The 5,000-nt window shown below is 36.3% G+C and overlaps 1 protein-coding gene across 2 annotated transcripts in view; it reads left to right on the top strand.

Moving 5' to 3' along the window:
- Positions 1 to 5,000, top strand: part of SCN9A (sodium channel, voltage gated, type IX alpha subunit) — a 191,082-nt gene that overhangs the window by 77,750 nt on the left and 108,332 nt on the right. The window lies entirely within an intron of this gene.

The raw sequence follows: 5,000 nt of genomic DNA, 5'->3' as shown, positions 1-5,000 counted from the left end.
AGGTGTGGTATGGAAGTCATGAAACCTTTCAAATATATGTGCTGTTGCCAAAAGGAGATGAGGGAGGAAAGGTCAGGATTCTCCTTAGATAATAAAAAGTAATATACATCTTTTTCTTATTTTACCAAATGTGTCCTTTCTCACTCACTGTGATAAATAAAATCCAGTAACACTTAGCCAACATAGTAAAAGACTATAAATAAAACGACAGAAAAAAATAGAAGCCTTAACAAGAAAACTGAAAGTGTTGAAGTAAAATATTTAACATATATATTTTTACTACCACCATTTGATGAGGAATTTAGCATATTTTCCCCTCCTTTTTATCTTTACCCACTTTTCCAGTTTCTGATTGTTACAAATATGATTTGAATTTTATTTCCAATTTATGGAGAATTTTATTTCTTAATTTATATGCTGTAAAATTAAGATATCTGATGAGTAACTTATATTTAATATCGTGGATTATTTTACCACACTTATTTAAACTTAACTTTTCTCACTAGGATCAGTCCTTTTATTCTGAGTCTTGCTTCTATTTCTGAGTTTTTACTATGAATGGTTTTCTTAACCTTTGTTAAAAGAAAATTTTTCAACAAATTAAATTTAGCAGCTTATTTCAGCAAGAAATATAAAAATAGAATTTCTTGCTGAAATAAGATAATAGTAATGATTCAGGCAGCAGTCGGAACCAAGAGAAGTTTGGAGAGCTCAACTCAGCAATATGAGCAGGGGTATTTATAGATAGAAAAAGGGAGTAACACACAGAAACAGCTTGATTGTTTATAGCTTGACATTTGCCTTATGTGGACATTGTCTGATAAGTCAGCAAGCTGTGGTTGGCTGAAGCTCAGCTGCTGTGATTGGCTGAGCCCATTACTTGTTATAAGAATGTTCTAGGCCGGGCGCGGTGGCTCAAGCCTGTAATCCCAGCACTTTGGGAGGCCGAGACGGGCGGATCACGAGGTCAGGAGATCGAGACCATCCTGGCTAACACGGTGAAACCCCGTCTGTACTAAAACATACAAAAAACTAGCCGGGCGAGGTGGCGGGTGCCTGTAGTCCCAGCTACTCGGGAGGCTGAGGCAGGAGAATGGCATGAACCCGGGAGGCAGAGCTTGCAGTGAGCTGAGATCTGGCCACTGCACTCCAGCCTGGGCGACAGAGCGAGACTCCGTCTCAAAAAAAAAGAAAAAAAGAATGTTCTAATAAATTAGAATGCAGTTTGTTTACATATGAAGTTAGATTGCAGTTCTCTATGTACAGAGACAGCCTTTAATCAAATTTAATTTAGTTCTTCACTCTCTGGAATTGCTTCATGTATATTTTTTTCCTAAAAAAGATTAGGAGGAGCCCTTGAGTTATGCTAATTATTTTTATATTGTGTTGAATAAATGGCAATTAGCTAATAATGAATCTTATACCACAATCCTCTCTTCCAAATATGTGCATTATTCTTTATTATCTTCTAAAATGTAGTTTTAGCAAAGAGGTGTTTGAATCAAGTCTGAATTTTACTTTCTGTTTTCTATGTTATAGAAGCCTTTCTTGACTGCATAATTGATTCAAACTTTCATTTATTGGTGTGTTTATTACATGGTTTTCCTGTGCTATAGCAAGAAACGATAGCCTCAGCCCTTGCTTTCACAGAGCTTACCATCTAGTGGGAATGAAAAAATGTTTGAGGGAACAGACAAATAAATTAAAAGTATCTCAAATTATAATAAATGCCATGCAAAGGAAGTGAGTCTCAGGTGCTGAGATATCAACTAGATGAGAAGACATCTCTGAGGTGATGGCATTTAAGCTGAGATCTAAAAGATAGTAAGAAGCCATAAAATAGTGTAAGTGTGGGTGTGAGTCTGTGTGTGGAGGGTGCTGCTTCGGTTAGGAGGAATAGCATGGGCAAAGGTCCTGAATAAAGGGAGGGTATGGGTTTAAAGAATGGAAAAGCAGCAGCATGGTTTAGTAAGAGAAGAAAGAATAGCAACAGAGAAAGTAGCAGAAAGACAGGAGTCATATCGTGCAGGACGTTGCAGCCCATGGAAAGGAGCTTGTATTTTATTTTAAATGCAGTAGTTTTTATTGCTGTCTGTCTTGTGGACAACTGATTGAGCAAGGCTAGATGGTAGATGGAAATAAGAAAGACAAGTTGAAGGTTGCTTCTCTCATCTAGGCAAGAGAAAATGAAGGTTTCATTTTCTCTGATGGTAGAGAAATGAAGAGAATAAAGATGAGCTCAACACACAAAGTCTGTAGAGCTTGCTGATGGATTAAAGAAGACAGGAAGCATCGAGGATGACTTCTCAGTTTCTGGCTGCAATAACTGGATGGGTGGTGATGGTTAATGAGGAAATGGTGGACACGTTTGTAGAGGAAGGTCACTATTAGCTAGCTAAAATTAAAATGAGATGCCTTTGAGATGTCCAGGTGGATATATAATATAGAGAATTGGAGATTTAAGCATAGAAATTGGAGGGTCTGCTGAGTTTGGAGATAAATTCCAGAGCAATCAGCAAAAAGAAAAGACACACACACACTCACACACACACCCCTCTAGCTCTGAACATCCCTGATGTTTTTAAGTGGGTAGAGAATGGTAGACCTGGTATTTAAAGCAATCTGGTCCTGAGATCTACAACTCTGACATTTAGAATTCAGGTAGAAAAGAGGACCCAGAAAAGAACACAGAGAAAGAGCCGCCAATCAAGTAAGAAGCAAAGATATAAATAATGAAGCCAAGAGAAGAAAACATATTGTAGAAACAAATGTGCTTGTGTGGAGTCATGCTGTAGGATCAAGGATTAAGGATGATGAATAAAGAAATATGCATTAGGTTAAGTAACAGGGAAGTCACATCAGAGAATTTCTTGAGAAAATTTGGGGAAGTGGTAAGGGTTCAAGGTCAGAATAAGGTGCATACAGGGATGAAAATAAGAGGTCAGAAAGAAGGTAATATGTGTAGACAATTCTCCCAAGAAATTTGGATATAAAGGGAAGCAGAATAATGGGGCAATGGCTGGCATTTTTTTAAAAAATATGGATTTTTGTAGGGATGTTTTACTAGTGATAATGAATGAGTAGTTATGTATGAGTCAATTCAGGAGAGAGAGGGAGAAGTCAAATCCTCGTCAAAGTGAAAGAGTAAAAGAGAGAGACAGCTCCACTGAAACAGGAGGAAAGACAGAAGGGAAGACTGCAGAGTTATCAAAAGATGATTGAGTTCAAACCCAGTGGTTTTTATTTCCTCAAAGTATAAGATGGGATCATTGCCTGAGTGTGCAAATGAGGAAGAGAAAATTCTACAGAAGATTTGACAAGAATGCATTATATATATAGTCATCTCAGGGAATGAGAAATTTAGTGTATTTTGAGTGCAAATTTGATGTTTTGAGATTACTTAAAACATAACCATTCATTTGGTTGTGAGAGTTTCTCCACCAACATTCAGCCATTTGGTAGCCAGCATGAAAAAGACAGATGCTAGATTATGTGTAGATCATGGTTCTGTCAGGTTAGGGACTGACGATAATGAATGCCCATGGATTTAAGCTATATAAAGAGTGACAAGAACCTGAGTTAGTTGATCATGAGAAAGTACTAAGGCAAATGAATTGGCAATTTTTAAATGATCAAAGAATAATAATGGTAAAGGCAACCTACATAGAGAACCTGAGCATAATCTAAAAGCAATTTCTGGTGCCTATAGCAAAGTATTTTCTGAAATGTCTTTCAAAATTCACCATCAAATAAATTAACTCACTGTCTCGTCTCCTGCTGAAAAACATACAATTTGCAGATCTTTGGTGTTGCTATCTACTTTGATGCTCATCAAACACTCTTTTATACTGCTACACATGAAAATGGGGTTCATGTGCACAGTGTGTAGCTAAATGTGCAGTATTATGGAGAAATATACTGTGGTTATATTGGGTTAAAATAGAATATTCTCTTCCTCCTATTTTTCTAATATTTGACATTTAATAGAGAAAGTTTTGAAAATACCACAATGTTGGTGGTCTTCACTGCTAACAGGACTTTTCCTATCTTCTTCATCTACAGCTGCTTTCTTGTGAGAACCACATTTGCCAGAGCGTAGAGTATCATATGCAGGCCCTCTGCCCAGACCTGATCCCCTGCACTAGTTTTCTCAGAGTTGCATTATTTGCCCTTGGTTGGGGATATACTCTTCACTTCCATAGGCCCAAGCCATACACAATTGTCATAAGTTGTCTTTTTTTCCATTTTGCTACATTAATCTTGAAAATTAATAAAAAAATATTCACCCAGAATCTTCATTAGATTTAATATCAATTCTATATTTTTGTTATATCAATTTTCATTTTCCCCATATGTATTTTAGTGAGAAGTTAGCATTTATTTACCCCCACCCACAACCTTTGCCATAATGCTGCATTCCCTTTTAAAAATAGGTTTATTGAGGAATAATTTACATGCCACAAAATTCCTGTTTTTACACTTGTACAACTCATTTTTTAAACTATATTCAGAGTTGTGCAACGATCACCACTATCTAATTTTAAATTTTTTCGTCTTTCCCACTAAGAAACCCTGGGCTCATTAGTAGTCATTCCCCATTTCCCTTTTCCCCCAGCCCCTGGCAACCACTAATCTACTTTCTTTCCCTATGGATTTACCCACTCTGTAGATTAATATAAATGGAATCATATAATACGTGGCTTTTTGTGTCTGTCTTCTTTCACCTAGCATAATATTTTCAGAATTTATCCATGGTATAGTATGTATCTATGCTTCATTTTTTTATTGCTAAATGATATTTCATTGTATGTATATGCCATATTTTGTTTATACATTCATCAGTTGATGGACATTTGGGTTATTTCCATCTTTTGGTTGTAATGAATAATGTTGTTGTAAACATTCATGTACAAGTTTTTGTGGAAATGCATTTTCAGTTCTCAGTATATACCTAGTAAGTGGAATTACTGAGTCATGATTCATTCCTTTTTTTTTTTTCC

This window comes from Colobus angolensis, unplaced genomic scaffold (assembly GCF_000951035.1).
Source record: "Colobus angolensis palliatus isolate OR3802 unplaced genomic scaffold, Cang.pa_1.0 Scaffold456, whole genome shotgun sequence".
Lineage (NCBI taxonomy): Eukaryota > Metazoa > Chordata > Mammalia > Primates > Cercopithecidae > Colobus > Colobus angolensis.
Note: the sequence above shows the minus strand (reverse complement) of the source record. Positions and strands in the feature narration are given on the sequence as shown.